The sequence below is a fragment of the Antechinus flavipes genome, chromosome 4 (assembly GCF_016432865.1).
Source record: "Antechinus flavipes isolate AdamAnt ecotype Samford, QLD, Australia chromosome 4, AdamAnt_v2, whole genome shotgun sequence".
NCBI classification, from domain to species: domain Eukaryota; kingdom Metazoa; phylum Chordata; class Mammalia; order Dasyuromorphia; family Dasyuridae; genus Antechinus; species Antechinus flavipes.
Window position 1 is genome coordinate 375747420 of NC_067401.1, and position 21487 is coordinate 375768906.

The 21487-nt window shown below is 34.6% G+C and overlaps 1 protein-coding gene across 1 annotated transcript in view; it reads left to right on the top strand.

Moving 5' to 3' along the window:
- Window positions 1-21243, top strand: part of LOC127561578 (uncharacterized) — a 54463-nt gene extending 33220 nt beyond the window's left edge. Inside the window, exons 3-4 of the mRNA XM_051996754.1 lie at window positions 17-200; window positions 20322-21243. The gene's annotated coding sequence lies outside the window, so the exon portion shown is untranslated. The remainder of the gene's footprint in view (window positions 1-16; window positions 201-20321) is intronic.
- The last annotated feature ends 244 nt before the right edge of the window (window positions 21244-21487 follow it).

Sequence of the window (21487 nt, forward strand, 5' to 3'; positions counted from 1 at the left end):
TTCTCATATCCAACAGACTGACAAAGATGACAAAAGAAGAAAATAATATATAGAAGTTTGTGAAGCAATTTGGAACAACCTCCAAACTTACTAAATTGTGTAACACCTATTCCAGAGAAATAAAAGAAGAAAAGGCTTATGCATATAAGCATCTCTTTTCATATTATCTCCCAAGTGGAAACTAAGGAGGTTTCTTGTTGGTGAGTGGCTTAACATTATTTTAAAGGAATGTGGCAGAATATTATGCTGTTAAAATGGAAAAAATGCAGTTTCAGAGGAAATTTGTAAGACTTTTATAAACTAATGCAGAGCAACTAGAACAGAAGAGTAATTTATAGATGACAGCACAATTATAAAGAAAAACAGTTTTGAATGACTTTAGAACTCTGATCAATTCAATGATAAAGCATGAGTCCTTCAGAAAATATAATCTGGAACATGCCATTCACTTCCTGACAAAGGAATGATGAACTTAAGATAGAGAAAGAAACATATATTTTGGGACATGCCCAAATTGCAGGAATTTAATTTGCTGAATTAAAATGTTTATTATGATAATTTTCCTTTTGGTTGTTTAATGAGGGGGACAGATGTAGGAGGAATAGTTTGTAAATGCATGTAAATTAATTTTTTTTAAAAAGGACTCAAATAATTGAGAAAATCATAATCACAGAGGATATGGCTACTGCCTGAAGAAAAATAAGGGTTATGAAAGGCATAAATGAAGAGGAAGTGCATTGAAAGCATGGGGGACAACTGGTTTTGGTGTAGTCAATTAAATGTTTCTTTACGAGTGATTTATATTTTTTTATCTGTTCCTGTGACTTTATTGGTATAGGGAACCCATATTGAGAAAAAAACCTACCAAAGCAGATTGGCAACTGCTAGGTAGCTTAGTGTCTTAGAGCATTTGCTACAGGCATTAAGAGCTTACATAATTTGCTTAGGATCATATCGTTGTTTATCCTTCAATTTGACAAAGGCTGAATCAAAACTTGAACTTAGGTCTTCCTGACAACCAATTCTAGAGTTCTTTTTGCTAGACAATTTAGCTGTTTCACTCTATAGTGGAATGAACTCAAATAGAAGATGAAAAACCTGGTGCTCCAAAAGATACAAAAATCTAACACTCCTATGGGGTAAATACTAAGAAAACCAAATGATAATAATGAAGTGCACCTATATGTAACCTTAAGGTATTATTATTATTATTATTATTACAACAACCCTATATATTATATGTATAAAATGGAATGGACTTCAAAAATATGTTTCATGACAATAGTAAAATTTCAGATAACAAAGCTCTAAATGATAAAATTCCAAATCCCTTAATATATAAAAAGGCCTAATCCTGCATTAGACTAGAGATCAGTAAAACATTATGTTACCTTTGTAAAATGCATCCAGCTGAGGTTAATTACTTTTACCTAACAGACTATTTGGTATCTCTTAAAATGGACAATTTTACTTGCAAGAAAGCATATATTTTAGTTGTCCCCCTCTAACCAATCCCATAAAATACTTAATTGCATTTCAATAGACAAAAAGTTTTCTTCAAAGAACCTTTATGCATTTCAATAGACAAAAAGTTTTCTTCAAAGAACCTTTATGCATTTATCTATGAAGGATTCTTCCAACCTATTTGAGTTTGCTTACATTGAAATTTCAAGTCTTCAATCTGCATTTTAACCTCATTCTAGAAGTTTTATAATCTAATATTTGATTCTTCACAAGAGAACAACATTCAATCTCATTTTGAAGTCTTTAGCCAGTATTTATCAGAAGTAGCACTTGGATCCAGATCTCAACGTATGTTTTTCTAGCCACTTTGTCAATTGTCTCTTTACCAGTGATAAGTTTGTGAAAATTACCTCTCCACCTGAAGCTTATCATAACCCTTATTTATTCTAGGTGCAGAGAAGATTTCTTCTTTTAAAGTCTTTAAAGAGTTCACTGGCTTATTTAATCTTTAAAAAGAGACAATCTGTACTTTTAGTATTGTACTTCATATTTATGAAGTTGATTTCTGGAAGGGTCTACAAAATTTTCAAAAGAAAAACATGTTATTTCAGTTTTAAAGACAAACATGCTAAGGTATAGAAAAGTCAAAATTTTATTTTCCTAAATGTATGCAGTAAATTATTGAAGGAATTCCCATCCTGTTCTCCCTCATATTCAATCATTTGCCAGGTCCTAACATTTCTGTATTTCAAATAACTCTCTTATGCACTTCCATTCTTTTCTCTCCATTTCCAACACCCTGGTGCAAGCCCTTATCATCTCACACCTAGATTATTGCAGTGGCCTAGTGACTGGTCTCTCTATCTGCTCTCAAATTGATGTTCCTTTTTTTTTTTTTTAAGCTTTTTATTCTCAAAACATAGGCATGGATAATTTGACAACACTGACCCTTGCATAGCCTTATGTTTCAGATTTTCTCCTCTTCCCCCCCCCCCACTCCCTCCCCTAGATGGCAAGCAATTAAATATATGTTAAATATATTAAAATATGTTAAACCCAATATGTGTAAACATATTTATACAATTCTCTTGCTGCACAAGTAAATGAGTAAGAAAAAATGCAAGCAAACAACAAAAAGAGTGAGAATGTTATGTTGTGGTCTACATTCAGTTCTCACAGTCCTCTCTCTGGGTGTAGATGGCTCTCTTCATCACAAGATCATTGGAATTGGTCTCAGTCATGTCATTGTTAGAAAGAGTCATGTTCACCAAAATTGATCATTGTATAATTGTGTTGTTGCCATTCATAACGATCTCCTGGTTCTGCTCATTTCACTCAGCCTCAGTTCATGTAAGTCTTTCCAGGTCTCTCTGAAATTATCCTCCTGATCTTTCTTACAGAACAATAATATTCCATAACATTCATATGCCACAATTTATTCAGCCCTTCTTCAACTGATGGTCAGCCACTCAGTTTACAGTTTCTTGCCATTACAATGAGAGCTGCACAAACATTTTTGCATGTGTTGGTCCCTTTTCCTTCTTTAAGATTTCTTTGGGGTATAAGCCCAGTAGTAGCACTGCTGGATCCAAGGGTATGCACAGTTTGATAACTTTTTGAGCACAGTTTCAAATTGCTCTCCAGAATGGCTGGATCAGTTCACAACTCCATCAACAATGTACTAGTGCCCCAGTTTTCTCACATCCCCTCCAATGTTTGTCATCAAGTGCAGAGAGAGGTAGCTTCCAAGAGGAGTAATTCTTACATGAGGAGGGAGATTGCATGTGTGGGCTTCCATTCTAAGAAATGTCAAGACAGATGCTGTATTGCTGAAACTGACCACATCCTTCCCACTCCCCTTAAATTTTCTTTTGTATTTCCTTTCTTAAGCCCAAATCTCTTCCTTGGGTCATTGGGAAAGACTGTTTACTTTTTTTTTTGTTTGTTTTAAATGTTTACTTTGTCTTTAGAGATAATATTAACTACAAGACTTTGCTCCTCTGAATGTAATGATCAGAAATCAGAAGAGGAAGTTAGGATTGGGATATGGTGGGGATAAGGAGCATCTCCAGAGAAAGAAGTTCTAACACAGATATTTTGCCAGAGTTTTGTGTCTGACTAGGTTGTTGTTGTTGTTTTGGTAGTAAAAATAGATCCTTTGATAGAATTTCCAGAGTAGAGAAGTGGTTCACTTTGATACATCCATTTAGATATTGAACCAGGAAGAAGATGAAAGGGGAAAATAGGAATGGTTGAAAGACCCTGTTTACTATCTACCCTACCACTTATATAAAAATAGATGTGTTCATAAGGTCTCGGTTGTATTATGACCATGATTTCTTCAAAGCCAAGACTTTCCAGTGTTTGTAACGATGGCAGCAGTTATCTCTCTCCTAAAAAATCAATCAGTAGAGATCACTCTCCAAGAAGACAAGGTTCTCTGAGGGTGAGGCAGAGAGGCAGATTTAAGGGGGCAACTGAAATCAATAGTCTGATTGAGTTGCTGTGGTCCTCCCTAGTCCTTCCTCCTCTCATGTGTGTGACCAGTAGAAGCTTAAGTTTCTTTCCTCATATCTGCCCCTATTTATTGCCACATGAATTCTCTTGATTGTGTAGAATTATGTTTATTGTTCCCTTTTCCACTCCTTGCTAATCTCTCCCAGAAAAGGAATAAGACATATCTTACTTTTACTTCATTTTTATAACCACCCTTTAAATGCTATCATTCTATAATAATATTTAATATTTTAGCTTTTAATTGACTATATCCTAATAACTATGAATCTTTACTAATTACTATTTGGAATTCACGTAAGACTTCCTGAATATTTGTTTAAAAATCTATTGATTTATTTTGCCAGTGATCACCAGAGAGGCTCTTTAACCTTCCTCTCCATCTGTTGGGCCAAAAAGTCATGTAGCTTTCCTCTCTCTCATCATTTCCAGATCAGTGGAAATTTGAAGTCTAGCATCAATCTCTCTGGGCTTCCTTCATGTTCTGCTGAATCTAAGGTCATTTTCCTTCTTAGCACTGGGTAGTTCCCACAGAGGCCTCTCCCTCCTCCTTCTAGTACACATACTCTGTACTCATGTGGCACATTCAAAGAGAACATGCCATTTTTATGGCATTTATTAATCATGCTTATTTATATGTTTATTTTATATTAAGTTCCTTAAGAGCAAAAATTGTGGTTTGTTCATGCTTGCATTCTCTATAGTGCCTGGAATGGTACTTCATTGCACCCTAAAGGCAGTTAGGTGCTTTTGGAATAGATAGAGTTTTGAGTCTGGAATCAGGAAGGCCTAAGTTAAAATCTGGATTTAGCTACTTACTAGACACTGGACAAGTCACTTACCCCTGTTTGTCTCAGTTTCCTGATCTGTAAAATAGGGATAATAATAGCATCTACCTCCCAGAGTTATTGTGAGGATGAAATGAAATAGTATTTGTAAAGAGCTTAGCACAGTGCATTCTTTCTCTTCCTCTCTTTTCTCTCTTTTCCTCTCCCCCTCATTTTAAATGTGAGGAAAATGAAGTTCAGAAAGACTTTGTGGACTTGCTACACAGTTTTCAAATTTCAGATGTGATCCTAGCTCTGCCTGGTTCTGAGTTCAGGATTCTCTCCACTATATCATATCATTGCCAACATTTTATGATTCTTCCATAAAAGTATATGTCTAGATGAAACTATATACTTAATTGAAAGCTACTGTTAAGATATGAAGCATTTTATCTAGCACATATTAAATGCTTAATGAATTAGAAAAGAAAACTGGTTTTATTAAAGTCAGTCACATTTCATTTTTAACTAAAATAATGTTCCTCTGATATCATTTCTATATAGGGCTTTCAGATTTCCAAACTTTTTTTGCAAATATTATCACATTTTTGAAGACAGGTAATTATTATCCCCATTTTACAGATGGAAAGCTGAAGCAAGTTAAGTAATTTGCCTAAGTTTACACAGCTAGTCAGTATCTGAGATTGGATTTGAACAAATCCAGAGCCTGTGTTCTATCTATATACTATTTAGCTCCCTATTTGACTTTATTTACTAGACTTGGCTATTTCAATTAAATTCAATCACAAAAGACAGATTTGTTGCCATATTAAGGAGCTTTTAAAGAACATGACATAGATTCAGAAAATAATGTTGAAACTGGAGTTCTAAAAATACTTATATTCAGCAATGGTAGCATCAGAGTAAGTTTATATCTTCGTGTGGTTCCTGTTTTAAAAGGAGATGTAACTTGTTTGGATTTCTAATTTTATTTTTATTTATTTTTTAAAATAATATATTTATTTATATTTATATATATTGAGTTGCTGTGCCCTCCATATATATATATTATATAAGATAATGTATAATAAAATAATATTATTTTATTTATTTTAAAAATTTTAACATATTATCTTCATTCTGGCTTGTTATGTTTCTTGGGAATTGTGATTTTGGATAATTCTTTGTTGCTTAGTTTTTTTTTTTTGTTTTTTTTTTTTTTAGTTATCTCTCTACTCACTTAATGGAATTTTTTTTCAATTTTTTTCAATTAAATGTAAAGATAGTTTTCAGCATTCATTTATTATAAGATTTTTGAGGTCCACAATATTATTCTTATTTCCCTTCCTCCACCCCCAAAGTGTCAACTAATATGATATAGGTTGTACATGTACAATCATATTAAAACTATTTCCACATTAGTCATGTTGTGAAAGAAAAATAAAGAAAGGAAAAAAAAATGAAAATAGTGTGCTTCAGTCTGCATTTCAACCCCATAATTTTTTCTGTGGATAGCATTTTCAATTATGTGTCTTTTGGAGTTTTCTTAGATCATCGTATTGCTGCTAAGGGTTGTGTCTGTCAAAGCTGATTATCACATAATGTTGCTGTTATGGTGTAAATGTTTTCCTGGTTCTGCTAATTTTACTCAGCATTAATTCATGTTAAGTCTTTCCAGGTTTTTCTGAAATCCACCTGTTCATTATTTCTTATAGAACAATAATATTCTGTTACATTCATATACCACAATTTGTTTAGTCATTCCCCAATTGATGGGCATCCTCTTAATTTCCAATTTTTGCCACTATAAAAAGAACTGTTATGAACATTTTTGTAAATGTGGGACCTTTTCTATATTTTATAATCTCTTTAGGATGAAAACCTAATAGTGATATTATTGGATCAATAGTTTTATGGTTAGATCAATTTGCAGATCCACCAACAATGCATTCATGTTCCAATTTTCCCACATCCTCTCCAACATTTATCATTTTTTTCCATTTTGTCAAATCTATTTTGTAAGGAGTCATTTGCTTTTTCCATTTTATCGAGTCTATTTTTAGTGAGTTATTTGCTTTTTCCATTTCACTAAATCAATTATTTTTAGGGAATTTTCTTCAGATAATTTCTGTGTTTCCTTTTCCAAACCCTCTTGCAAAGTTCTCATTTCCTTTCTCCATTTTTCTTCTAACTTGCTTTTAAAATCCTTTTTGAACTCTTTCAAGAGAGTCTTGTGAGATGGGGACCAATTCATATCACCCTTTGGGGCTTCATATGGAGATGATCTGCTTTTAGTTTTCTCAGGGTTTGAAATCTGTTCTTCTCTTTCTCCATAAAAACTTTCTATGGTCAGAGTTCTTTTTGCTTTTTTGCTCATTTTTTTTTAAAGTTGAGGTCTATTTTTAGGGCAAAGGAGAAATTGTCCAAGCTTCCTCTATAGGCTACAGTGGCTGCACTGGGTCAGTGTTAACCAACTTCTGGTGCTGCGTGAGCATGGCCAGGTCCTGTGATATTCTGGGGTTCAGGGGCTCACTATTTGCCTTTTGTATTTGTGTTGGATGTCTTATCACTAGTCTGCTGATTTACTGGCTTGCAATTAGGATAGAGTAGCCAACACTGCTGTAGATTCCTCCAGCCTGGGGTGTGGTAGATGCTACACCACCCTGGGTTTTCCAGACTGTGCCTGCACTTAGACCATCCCTCTATGCCTGATTGAAACAGACCTTTTATGAAGATCTTCTAAATTATCTTCTGCTGGAAATTTGTTACACTCCAAATACTTGTGGGTTCTGTCACTCCAAAACCAGTTCAGAGGCTTGATTTGGTGTTGATCTGAGAGATATTAGAGAGAATATAAAGATAAAGATCAGATAAAGATGTGTTTCCTCTCCGCCATCTTGGCTCTGCCTCCAACATTTATCGTCTTTTTCTGTCATTTTAGTCAGTCTGATAGGTGTGAGGTGGTAACTAAGAGTTGTTTTAATTTGCATTTCTCTAACCAATAATGATATAGAGTTATTTTTCATATTGTTTCAATGTGATGAATTTAAATATATTCTGATAATTTTTCTGAAAGTTAAATGAATCGTTAAACATCAATATAACTAATTAAATTTGTTTTTTCAACCACATTTAAGTAAATGTGTTTCAGGATAGAATAAGTACAATTTTTCAGTCATTCTCTTTTCCTCTATGAGGATTCTTTTGTCCATTCATTCCCATTCATTTTTTTTCACTTTTCTACTAGTCATAATTAGCATTCATTCTTTTCTTCTTCTTCTTCTTCTTCTTCTTCTTCTTCTTCTTCTTCTTTTTCCTTTCTCCTCCTCCTTCTCCTCCTCCTCCTTCTACTCCTCCTCCTCCTCCTCCTCCTCCTCCTCCTCCTCCTTCTTCTTTTTCTTCTTCTTCTTTCTTCTTCTTCTTCCACTTGTAGCCCTTATAAGCTCTGGATGTCCTTAACCCAATTGCCACTTTCCCAAGCAAGTTGAGTCTCCAGAAAAAGATTTTTCTTTTAGAGTTCTAGGGTTTTTCCTAAGAAATTGTTGAGTACCTTCTCGAATACTACAGATTTAATCCCCAATCAAGTATGTTCACTCTTACATCAAATGTCACAATATCATCTAATTAATATCAATTAACATTTACTAAGAAGATAAAAACAAGAACAAAAGTATAAACTTTTTTTCTCCCTCTGACATGCAAAGGCACACTTTCCTTTATGGAACTTTGGTCTCTGAAAAGAATTAACCATTTAGAAGAATTAACCCGGAAGCAGTTGCTATAAGACATTCATTCCATCAAGTTCCATTCATAAAGCTGCTAGTTACTGGACAAAGTTGCCCACTTGTTTGTAGGACAAAGCATCTTGATTGAAAGGTTAATCTACTTTTGAGCTGAATCCCATCATTAGAGCTATGCTGGCTACTTGTGCTCTGTTTTGGTCAAATTGTTGTGCAGATTCTGCTTCTGGACCTTTGGTAGTTCTCCCAAACTTTTGGAGTCCATGTGGTTTTTGGCCATACTCCTTTATCTCTGGCAGGAAAAAATATACTCAACAGGAAGAGGAGAAACAAGGCCTGGTGCTCATGACTTAAGATCGGGCAGAGCAGACCTCTGGCAATGGTTCTACCTTTTTCAGCATCTATGGGGTCAGGGGCATAAGGCTTCAAATCTATTCTAAATGAGAGGGAACCAGAGACTCTACTGTATCTCATCCTACTCAGTAAATACCAGGGAAGGGGGAAAAAAGGCAAACTATCCTTCACAGGAGTCTTTTATGTATACTCCAAATTCCAGTTAAGCAGCTATTCAAAAGACCATTTCTTTAACATGTTCTTGATAGAAATAATCATATAATACCTGTGCATTTTCCAAAGTCCACTTGGAGATTGCATCAGCTTGAGTTCACATAGCATGTTTCTAGAGTGTGAGCTCTCATTACAGAGCATTTTATGTCTTCAAGTAGATAGAGCTCAGTGGAAAGAGTGCTGGACCTAGAGTAAGGAAGAACCAAGTTTGAATATGGCCTCAGACACAAGTTGTGTGACCCTGAGCAAATGACTTAAACTATGTTTGCCTTACTACTGTAGAAGGAAATGACAATTCAGTTCAGTGTCTTTGTTAGGAAAACCTCATGGAAAATATTGGTATGCTATGGTCAACAGGGTCAGAAGAATCAGACTGCTTTTAGATACAGCAGTTTCAATCAATGGTAAGTTCAGAAGCTATATTGCAGAGAGTTATACTTTTAAAAAGGAAAAAAAACCCTCAATGCTGTGTAAGATTTGTTATATAGAATCCATTTCTCTGTTTTTATTTTCTATAGGTTTATCAAATCCTATGTATTTTAGTATGTATTTAGTTAGATATCTGACATTGCTCTTCTGTTCTACTGTTATATTTTTCTATTTCCCCTAGTATTAGATAGTTTTTATGAAGACTTCGTTGTAATATTTCAAAATATGAAAGTATAAGCCATATTTTTTGGTTTTTATTTTTTCCCAATGTGCAACTTTACCTCTACTTGTCTACCCTTTCTTTTTCATGTAGATTTCAATATTATATATTGCTGCCTGTTGAAAATTTGGGGAGGGAGGCAGTTGGATGGCACAGTTGATAAAATACTAATCCTGAAGTCAGAAACACCTGAATTCAAATCTAAACCTCAGACACTTAATTTACTAGCTGTGTGACTCTGGCCAAGTCACTTAATCCCAATTGCTTCTCTCACACACAAAAAAGGAATTAAAAAAAGAAAAATTTTGTACAGAGAATTCCAAGTCATATACCAGTTGAACTTGGTAATTTCTGAAATCCCATTTAATCCTGAGACTGAGTTTTTCTGCTTTACCCTATTTCATATAACTGAACACTTCATAGTACAGCAAGTGGGAGAGGAGGCAGAACTCAGTTAACTGAAGACTAGTTGAACTACTCACTCTCTCCAGTATATGTCCTGACATTTCCTGCCTGCTTTCTTTGTTCATGTTGTTCTGTATGCCTACAATGCCTCCCCCACTTTTGCCTATCGAATTCCAATTTTTATTTAAAGTGTTCCTAGAAGCCTATCATATATGTCACTTTCTCCATGAAATCATCCTTAATTGATGATGATCTTACATACTCTCAACACTGTCTCCATTCCTACCTCAGAATCTCACAAAGAACTTTGTATAGTATTTCTCATGCACATTAGATTATAGATTTAAAGTTTGAGAAGTGGTTATCAAAGCCAACCCTTTCATTTTAAAGATGAGCAAAGTCAGACTCAGAGAAGTTATGACTTAGAATGTATTATTTTGTGGTAAAGTGATTTGCATAATCATTTGTATATAAAAATGTATTACACAAACTTAGAGCACCACTCGGAGCTTGTTTTGTCTGAAAATTGTAGCTGAGATAGCTTAGGGTTTATCACAGCACTCTGGACATAATGGATACTTAATTAATGTTTATAGTTATATTTTAAAATTGTTTAAATTGCTTTTTTTAATTAAGAAAGTTTTAAGTTTTTAGTGAATGGGCTTTTGAATGCTAAACATTGAAATATAGATTATGTTTTTTAAAATGTAAAAAAAAAATTTGAAATATACAATCTCTTTCAAAACTAAAAAATATGAATTTAAAAAACTGCAGTGTAGTTATACCATATTTTAAGAATGATATTTAAACATTCAAATCTGAAAAGGATTAATTATAAATTAGAAAGATATTTTGCTTTAGAATTTTCCTTTGAACGTTCATAGAACGTTGCTGAAAATGAATTCAATTCCTCTTGGCAACTTCTGGGGACAAGCGAATTTAATGTTGAAGGACTTGGGGTTAATACAAAACTATCCCAAGTGGTTCCTGTGATGTCAGCAAGAGGAGGAGGCTGTGTTCAAAATAATTGGTCAGTAAACCAGAAATGATTGCCTGCTCAGTAGACATTGAAGAGAAAGGCAACAACTTTTTTCTTTTTCTTCCTGACTCTTGAGCATGTGGGGACACCATAAGTGTTTCTCTTGAACCTCACATGGAGGGAAAATGGTTTCTTGCTCTATTCTGGCAATTATGATAGATGCTCACTCAAGTCAACTAAGCATTTCTAGGCAAACTTGAGACTGGACCTCAGGCCCCTGGCTTTTTCTTCTCCTTTTTGTTTCTTTCTCTAAGTACAGATGATTAAATAATAATCTTGATGATAATAATGATAACAAAAACAATAATAGCAGCTAAAATTTATACAGTGTTTTAAGTTTTACAAAGTACTTGATATATCTTATCTTATTTGCTTCTCACAAGAATCCTGGGGAAAAGGTGCTATTATTATTTTGCAGATGAGGAAATTGAGATAAGAAAAGTGACTTGCTCAGGGTTATATAGGGAATATGTATCTGATTCAGGATTTCAAGTCAAGTTTTCCTGACACCAAACCCAGCACTCTGTCTACTGTGCCACATTTTTGAGAATGACTCTCCTAGGAGTCCAGAAGTTCTTACCTTCCCCAGGCAGGGATAACTGTTAGCAGGAGTTTTCTCCAACTTTTTGTCTCCTTTTTGGAGACAATGATCACCAGCAGAAAAATAAGTCCAAACTTAACATGCTCTGGCTTATCAGAAAATTTTAACCTTGACGTACTTGCCAAAAAAACATAGAGCTAAGGTAAAAGTGAATCCTGCAAAATGATTCATCTTTTAAATATCAAACTTCTGGGAGAGTGCAATAGGATTTATGAGTTACTGTGTCATGTTTTAAGTCTGTTGATACATACTTGTGAATCTTTTGTGTTTTAGGTTTATTTTATGTGGGAGATCTATCTTGTACCTTCTAATTCCTTCTGTGGAAACCCTGGATTTGAGCCAAAGTTGTGCTTCCAAATGATTTTCCTGGGCCTCCAGATTGGGGGGGCTCCATAGCCTCAGAAACAATGAAAAAGAGTTTGAGTTTAAGGGACTAGACTCTTTAAAGCACTGAATCCAGTCCATATGCCGAAATGAAGCCTTTAATAGGAGAGAGTGCCTTCACCAAATGATCAAATGGCATCTGTGGTTAAACTTTTGTTAAGATTTTACTTTAGAATTCACAATGCATATAAAATATGATTGGAGTAGATGCAGTTTTAAAGAAGCTAGACCTATTCATTTCATAGTATGAAATCTGCTTTCCTCATAGGTTAATTTAGTACTAGGTTAACTATCATCAAGAATGACTCTAGAAATCTTAAACTCTTTTGCCTTCTGTGGAACAAAGTCATAGATTTAACAGAATAAAAGAATTGAAAGGTAATTCATTGCCTATCTAATCCAACTCATACCTGAAAAAAAGTAATCTCTAAGACACTTTTTAATTTTTTTTTTAATTTTAAAATTTTTATTGAAGCTTTTTATTTTCAAAACCTATGCAAGGATAATTTTTCAACACTGACAAAATCTTGTATTTCATTTCTTCCCGCCCTTCCTCCTATCCTCTCCCCTAGATGGCAAGTAACTCAATATATATTAAACATGATAAAAACATATGTAAATCCACTACAGGCATACATATTTATACAATTATCTTGCTGCACAAGAAAAATCATATCAAAAAGGAAAAAATGAGAAAGAAAATAAAATTTGCTTGAATTTGCTTAAAATTTGCATGTTGTGATCCATACTCAGTTCCCACAGTCCTCTCTTTGGGTGTAGATGGCTCTCTTCATCACAAGATCATTGGAACTGGCCTGAATCATCTCCTTGTTGAGAAATCTACATCCAACAAAATTCATAATCACATAATCTTGCTGTTGCCATGTACGATGATTATTTAGCCATTCTCCAATTGATGGGCATCCATTCAGTTTCCAGTTTCTTGCCACTACAAAGTGGGCTGCCACAAACATTTTTGCACATGTGCGTCCCTTTCCCTTCTTTAATATCTCTTTGGGATATAAGCCCAGTAGAAACACTTCTGGATCAAAAATGTGCTGTTTGATAATCCTTTGAACATAGTTGCAAATTGCTCTCCAGAGTGGCTGGATCAGTTCACAGTTCCAACAACAATGTATTAGTACCCCAATTTTCCCACATCCCCTCTAATATTTGTCATTACCTTTTCCTGTCATCTTAGCCCATTTGAGAGGTGTGTAGTGGTACCTCAGAGTTGTCTTAATTTGCATTTCTATGATTAGTAGTGATTTAGAGAACCTTTTCATATGACTAGAAATGGGTTTCAATTTCTTCATCTGAAAATTATCTATTCATATCTTTATCAGTTGGAGAATGGATTGAATTCTTATAAATTTGAGTCAATTCTCTATATAGTTTAGAGATGAGGCCTTTATCAGAGCCCTTGAATGTAAAAATCTTTTCCCAGTTTATTGCTTCCCTTCTAATCTTGTATGCATTAGTTTTGTTTGTACAAACCCTTTTTAATTTAGTATAATCAAAATTACCTATTTTGTGTTCAATAATATGCTCCAGTTCTTCTAATTTGCTCATAATATCACTCTTTATATCTAAATCATGAACCCATTTTAACTTTATCTTGGTATATGGTGTTGTGTGGGTCAATGCCTAGTTTCTGCCATGCTAGTTTCCAATTCTTCCAGCAGTTTTTGCCAAATAGTGAGTTCTTATCCTAAAAGCTAGGATCTTTAGATTGTCAAACACTAGATTACTATAGTCATTGACTATTTTTCCTGTGAACCTAAACTATTCCATTGATCGATTACTCTATTTCTTAGCTAATGCCAAATAGTTTTGTTGACCACTGCTTTATAATATAGTTTTAAATCTGGCATAGGTCACCTTCATTGGCATTTTTTCATTAGTTCCCTTGAAATTCTTGACTTTTTGTTCCACCAGATGAACTTTGTTATTATTTTTTCTAGATCTGTAAAACAATTTCTTGGAAGTTTGATTGACATGACACTTAATAAATAGATTAATTTAGATAGTATTGTCATTTTTATTGTATTCAGTTGGCCTACCCATGAGCAGTTGATATTTTCCCAAATGATTAGATCTGACTTTATTTGTGTGGAAAATATTTTGTAGTTGTATTGTTATAGTTCTTGACTTTACCTTGAGAGATAGACTCCCAAATATTTTATATTATTGAATTATTTTAAATGGAATTTCTCTCTAGAAATATAAAATTTCCCCTAATAACCACTTTGGCTGCATCCCACAAATTTTGGTATGTTGTCTCATTATTGTCATTTTCTTGGATGAAATTATTGATTGGGTTGTTTTACTCATTTATTCTTTAGGATTAGATTATTTATTTTCCAATTAATTTTTGGTCTGTTTTCCCCTTGCCTTTTATTGCATGTAATTTTCCTGATCTGTAAAATTGAATTTACTATTTCTGCCTTTTGGCATTTGATTTTGAGGTCTTTATGTCCTAATATACAATCAATTTTTGTATAGGTTCCATGAACCGCTGAGAGAAAAGTGTACTCATTTCTGTCTCTATTCAGTTTTCTCCAAAAATTTAGCATACCTAACTTTTCTAAAATTCTATTTACCTCCTTAACTTCTTTACTATTATTTTGTGATTCAATTTATCTAGTTCTGAGAAAACATCCCCCACTATTATAGCTTTGCAGTCTATTTCTTCTTTCAGCTTTCTTAACTTCTCCTCTAGGAATTTGGATGCTCTACCACTTGGTGCATATGTGTTTAGTACTAATATTGCTTCATTATCTATGGTACTCTTTAGCAAGATGAAATTTTCTTCCTTATTTCTTTTAATTAGATCTATTTTTGCTTTTGCTTGATCTGAGATCAGGATCGCTACCCCTGCTTTTTTTTTTTTTTTTTTTTTTTTTACTTCACCTGAAGCATAATAGATTCTGCTCCAGCTTTTTAACTTTACTCTAAATGTATCACTCTGCTTTAAATATGTTTCTTGTAAACAATGTGTTGTAGAATTCTGGCTTTTAATCCAGTCTACTTATGGGAGAATTCATCCCATTCACATTCACAGTTAAAATGATTAATTCTGTATTTCCCATCATCTTATTTACCCCAAATTATGCTTTTCCCTTTCCTTTCCCTCTTTCCCTTCTCCCGAGTATTTTGCTTCTGACTACCACCTTTTTCAAACAGGCTTCCCCCTTTACAACCCCTCCCTCTTTTTTATACCTTTCCCCTACCACTTCTTTTTTCGCTTTTATTTGTCTCTCCCTTTTCTTTTCCCTTTCCCTTTCCACTTCTCCATAAGGTGAGACAAATTTCTCTGTGAAACTAAATATGTCTGATATTCTCTCTTTGAGCCAAATCCAATGAAAGTATGATTCACATAATATTCACCCTCCTTCCTTTTTTCCCTCAATTGTAATAAGTTTTCTTTGCTTCTTCATGAAATGCAATTTCCCTCATTTTACCTCCACTTTCCTCTTTTTTTCCAGTACAATCCCTTTTCTACCTCTAGTTATTTTTTTTATTATCATAGTAAAATCAAGTTATACCTGTACTCTCTAGATATATTCATAACAGAGATATAGTTCTCAAGAGTTCTTTCTTTTTTACCTTTTTTGTGCTTCTCTTGAATTCTGTGTATTTGGAGATCAAATTTTTTGTTCATCTTTGGTCTTTTCATCAGAAATAAATGAACTTCACCTGTATCATTGAATGTCATTGAATCTTCCCTGAAAGATAATGCTAATTTAGCTGGATAGTTGATTTTTGGCTGCAATCCAAATTCCTTTGCCATTTGTAATATCAGCTTCTAGGCTTAGATCCTTTTTTTTTTTTAATTTATTTTAATAGCCTTTTATTTACGGGTTCTATATATGGGTAACTTTACAGCATTGACAATTGCCAAACCTCTTGTTCCAATTTTTCCCCTCCTCCCCACCCCCTCCTCCAGATGGCAGGATGACCAGTAGATGTTAAATATATTAAAGTATAAATTAGATATACAACAAGTATACATGACCAAACTGTTATTTTGCTGTACAAAAAGAATTGGATTCTGAAATATTGTACAATTAGCTTGTGAAGGAAATAAAAAATGCAGAAGGGCAAAAATATAGGGATTGGGAATTCAATGTAATGGCTCTTAGTTATCTCCCAGAGTTCCTTCGCTGGGCATAGTTGGTTCAGTTCATTACTGCTCCATTGGAACTGATTTGGTTCATCTCATTGCTGAGGATGGCCTGGTCCATCAGAATTTGTCATCATATAGTATTGTTGTGGAAGTATATAATGATCTCCTGGCCATGCTCATTTCACTCAACATCAGTTCGTGTAAGTCTCTTAGGCTTAGAGCCTTTAAAGTGGAAGCTGCTAGGTCCTGGGTAATCCTGATTGTGGCTCCTTGATATTTGAATTGTTTCATTCTGGCTGCTCGCAGTATTTTTTCCTTGTTCCAGTAATTCTGAATTTAGCTATGATATTTCTTGGAATTTTCATTTTGGAGGTTTCTTTCAGGAAGTGATCAGTGAATTCTTTCAATGATTATTTTATCTTCTGGTTCTAGGACATCAGAGCAGTTTTCCTTGATGATTTCCTGGAAAATAATGTATAGGCTCTTTTTTCATCATGGCTTTCAGGAAGTTCAATAATCCTTAGATTATTTCTTCTAGATCTGTTTTCCAGGTCAGTTGTTTTTCCAATGAGGGGTTTTACATTTTGTTCTGTTTTTTCATTTTTTTGGTTTTGTTTGACTGATTCTTGATGTCTCATTGAGTCATTTGTTTCCATTTGTTCAGTCCTAACTTTTAGTGAATTATTTTCTTCAGTTATCTTTTTCAGCTCCTTGCATATTTTGCTAATTGAATTTTTAAATGAATTGTTTTGTTCTATGGATTTTTTCCCATTTCACAAATTCTGTTTTTTTAAGGAGTTGTTTTCTTTTTCCATTTTGTCAAATCTATTTTGTAAGGAGTTTTCTTAAGATAATTTCTGTGTTTCTTTTTCCAAACTCTCTTTCAAAATTCTCATTTCCTTTCTCCATTTTTCTTCTAACTCCCTGTTAAGATCGTTTTTGAATTCTTCCAAGAGAGTCTTGTGAGATGGGAACCAATTCATATCACCCTTAGGGACTTCATCTAGAGATAATCTGCTGGTAGTGTCCTGAGGGTTTGGAATATGTTCTTCTCTTTCTCCATAAAAACTATCTATGGTCTGGGTTTTTTCTTTCTTTCTTTCTTTTTTTTTTTTTTTTTTTCATTTTTTAAAAAAAGTCTGCTTTTAGGGAAAAGGGGAGATTGTCCAAGCTTCCCCACAAGTGACAGTGGCTGCACTGGGTCAGTGTTGACTATCTTCTGGTGCTGGTTGGCATGACCAAGTCCTGTGATATTCTGGGGTTCAGGGGCTTGCTATTTGCCTTTTGTATTTTTGTTGGATGTCTTACAGCTAATCTACTGATCTGGCTTGCAATCAGGACAGAGTAACCAATACTGCTATAGATTTCTCTTGATATATTCCCCACACTACACCACCCTGGGTCTCTATACTGCCTGCTTTCAAGTAACTGAGCGTGGCTTTCTGTGTTCAGTCTGCCTCCCTCCATGCTTGACCTTTTATGAAGCTCTTCCAAATTATCTTCTGCTAGAAATTTGTTGCACTCCAAATATTTGTGGGCTCTGTCACTCCAAAACTAGTTCAGAGGTTTGATTGACTGTCAATTTGAGGACATTGGGGAGAGCTCAGAAAAAGATGTGTCTTTTTTCCACCATCTTGACTCTACCCTGAGACATCCTTGAGACAAAAAATTGATTAAGCATTTACTATATGCCAAGTATTGTGTTCCATGTTGAGCATAGAAACATCCCTACTCCCAAGAAGCTCACTGTAATTAGGTGTTTAGGTGAAGAAGAAAAAGCTTCATAAGGTCCTGTGGCAGGAAAGATGGCAAGGCTAGGGAATATATAGGGTATAGAGACAGGGCAAATAATGACCATTGATCCTATGCTTTCATAGTCAGTGAAGGAAGAATAAATTAGTGAATGGAGTAGTGAATAGAGTGTATGGAGTCAGAAAGATCTTCTTTCAAATCCTATTAAGATACTTACTAGCTTTAACATCGGGCATGTCATATGTGCCTTAGTTTATTTATATGTAAAATGGAGGAGTCAGGGAATTGGACTCAATGTATGTATAGTCCAGTTCACCTTTGAATTTATAATACTATGAATATAGTTGGCAATTTCCTACTCATTCAAATGGTATCAATGACCACATTGCAGATCTGTAGTGCAGATAGTAGAGGAAGAAGTCAAGAAAGTTAACACTTGCTCTAACTTGACCCTCCAACACTTCCTGGCACCCATAGACTTTGTTCCTGCTGTGCCAAAAGATCTTGCCCATATCTGTGTAGGACATGTCTCTAATGTCTTGGAGCAGCTCAAATTACTTTTAGGTTGCTTTAATTTTTAGGAAGTTTCTCTTATATCATGCCTAAATCTTTCCCTCTTAACTCCCACTCATTGGACTTCTGTCCTCTGACACCAGTAAATGTTGAATTTCTTTTCTTCATGCTATCTCTTCAGATACTTGAAGACAGTTGTTCCTTTAGATTTAACACCCACAGTTCCTTTAATTAATCTTCATATGAAATTCATGACTCTAGTTACCCTTTTCTAAATACTTGCTGGTTTATGAATGTCCTTCCTCAAAAATTGAACTGGACACATTATTAAGAAGAATACAATAATACTATCACTTTGCTGGTCCTGGACATCAAATATATTTAATGAAATCTAAAATTGCATTAGCTTTCTTGACTGCCATAGAATATTTTTGACTCATATTGACTCGTAGTCCACTAAAATTAACACAGCTTTTCCAGATGAACTGTTCTTGCTCAACAACCATAATTAAGTCAATTCTGTTATTGCTGCTGGAAGAGGCCTGTCAGTCAACATTCTCACAGCTCCAATCACTATTCTTGTGACTTCCCAAATCAAAACATCCCTCTGTGACCATGACTTTGTTAATTGTTCTGTTTTTAGGAAGTTTCAACAGTGTTCTATATACTTCAGGTCTCCTATCAATATTAAGTTATATCAAGCTTGTAATATGTTTCCCAAACACTCTAATCAGAAGGATGCCATATGATGCCTGTGTGACATGAAAATTCACTTAACTTCTCAGAGCTCTAGATCTAAAACTCTAGGTTTCAAAGAAGATGCTGACTTGCATTGGTAGAGGGTGTTTCCTTACCCAGGAGTTCCCTATGCTAATAAAATCACAACTCCAGTTCTTATTCAAAGTGCTGGTAATTGTGAAAAGTGTTACAGTTATGAAGACAAAGGTGAAATGGTCTCTTCCATTAAAAAGCTTCCATTCCTAGAAAATAGCATGAAAGTAAAAAATCATGAAGGCTATTACATTGAACCTTTGGGAAATAGGGGATTCAGTTTTTGCTACTACCCAAAATTATATATTTCTCTAGAAATCATTGAAAGCACAGTTTTCTGCATGTGATTCTTTATAACAAAACATTACTTCTGCTAATATATACCTTTCCTAACACAGTAATCTATGAAATAATCCATAAGATGCAGGGGAAATGGGAGATAACACCAGAAAGAATGAAGAGAGTCAAGGGCTAAGATAAGGTCCACAAGGTTAGAAGAACTTTGAGATAAAAAAGGGAAAAGGGCAACCAGCTACTTCTAACTTCCCTTTTCAGCCTTTTGGTTGAACTATTCCCCAGTGGAAAGCTCATACTTCAGAGTGAATTCCTGGTCTCCATTAGAGCTTACTACTCCAACAGTGACCCCCTCCAATGAAGATGTGAAAACAGAATTCTCCATTTTGAAGAGGCTTGAAGCCTATTTTTCAGAAAATCATGGGGATGTATAATAGAGGCATCTTGGAGACATTTAGAGTATACCTAGACACTTCATACCTGCTTCCATTATGCTTCTAGGATTTACTGAGGTTGTACTAAGGTAATACACAGGAACTGAGGGCTTTCGAAATATGCTACTTGACATCATCCCCTTGTCTTCCAATGATTTTTTTCTGCCTGATGATGTTCTTGTGAGAGAAGAGCTGCCAGAGGAGATATCTTGGGTCTTACCCTTATGATGCAGACATATAGTTTTTAAATACTCTTGGGCCTAGATTCTCTGTCTCAGAGGTTTTTTTTTCCTTTTAGATGAAGAAGATCAGAAACTACAGCCTTGTGAGTTTTGAGAGGTAGGAAGAAGGAACTATCTGAAGTCTAGAAGGACATGAAATCTGCCAAGTTTTGCAGCCAGCTCTGACATCCACCCTAGCCCTCCTCCTATCTCTTACCCCAACATGGATATCCTGAGGATCAAGGAAAGGCCTTTGAGATCCAGTCCAGTCTTAACAGAGTAAGAACCGATTCAAAAGATATGCTACCGGGTGAACTTAGTGGGACCAATGTACTATGTAGAAATGATGTTAAATCTGTTTCCAAACTCTGTGGATACTGAGGTGATATAGGGGAGAATGTGCCCCTAAAGTGTTGGAAGGAATGTTTCTGGTTCTGTTCTTATATCTCTGTAATAAATATCCCTTTGTAAAAGATAATTGATGTTACTTGTTTAAGTGGAACTGAGGTGCTAGTAAAATGATCCAGAATGGGGGCATGAACCAATAATATTATAGAGATATTTCTGTCCCCAAGAGTACTCCTTAGAACCTTCTTGTTCAGGAGGAGTGAGGGCAGAATACTCATTACATGAAAATAAATATAAGGTAACTTTTCAGAAGAAAGTGCTAGCAATCTGGAGTGAAGAAATGATTAGTAAAGGTGCAGAGGTGGTGCTGGATCTGAGTTCTGAAGAAAAAAGTGATTCCAGAAGATGGATTTGAGAGTGTGCAAATGTGAAGGATGGCCAGTGCTAAGGTATGCAATCAGGAAATAAAATGTGCTGTATGAAGTTCAGAAAGAAAGTCAGCTTGTTTGGACCATCAAGTAAATGAAGGGAAATAATATATACCTTTCATTTTTCTGTAGTCTTGGTAGCATTATGCTTTCATCCTTAACTGTCCCCAGGATAATTGTAATTGTATCTTTTATTAAGCTGTATTTGAATAAATCTTTTACTTCCCTGTTTTATGAAATGATACTATTCAAGTCTTCATTGTACTGTTCAAATCTTTCTTTGTAATATTTTTCAAATTAATCTACTCTAAAGCTGTGTTGCCCTTGGCTGCCATATCTCTGCTGTCAAGAAAGATAAATGTTTAGTGATATAATGGCAGTCCTGGCCAATAAGGGTCTAGTTCTTAGAACATACTGGAATTTTTCCTCTCCTGGTAAGTTGAATGCATATTATTCCCTGTTCTCAC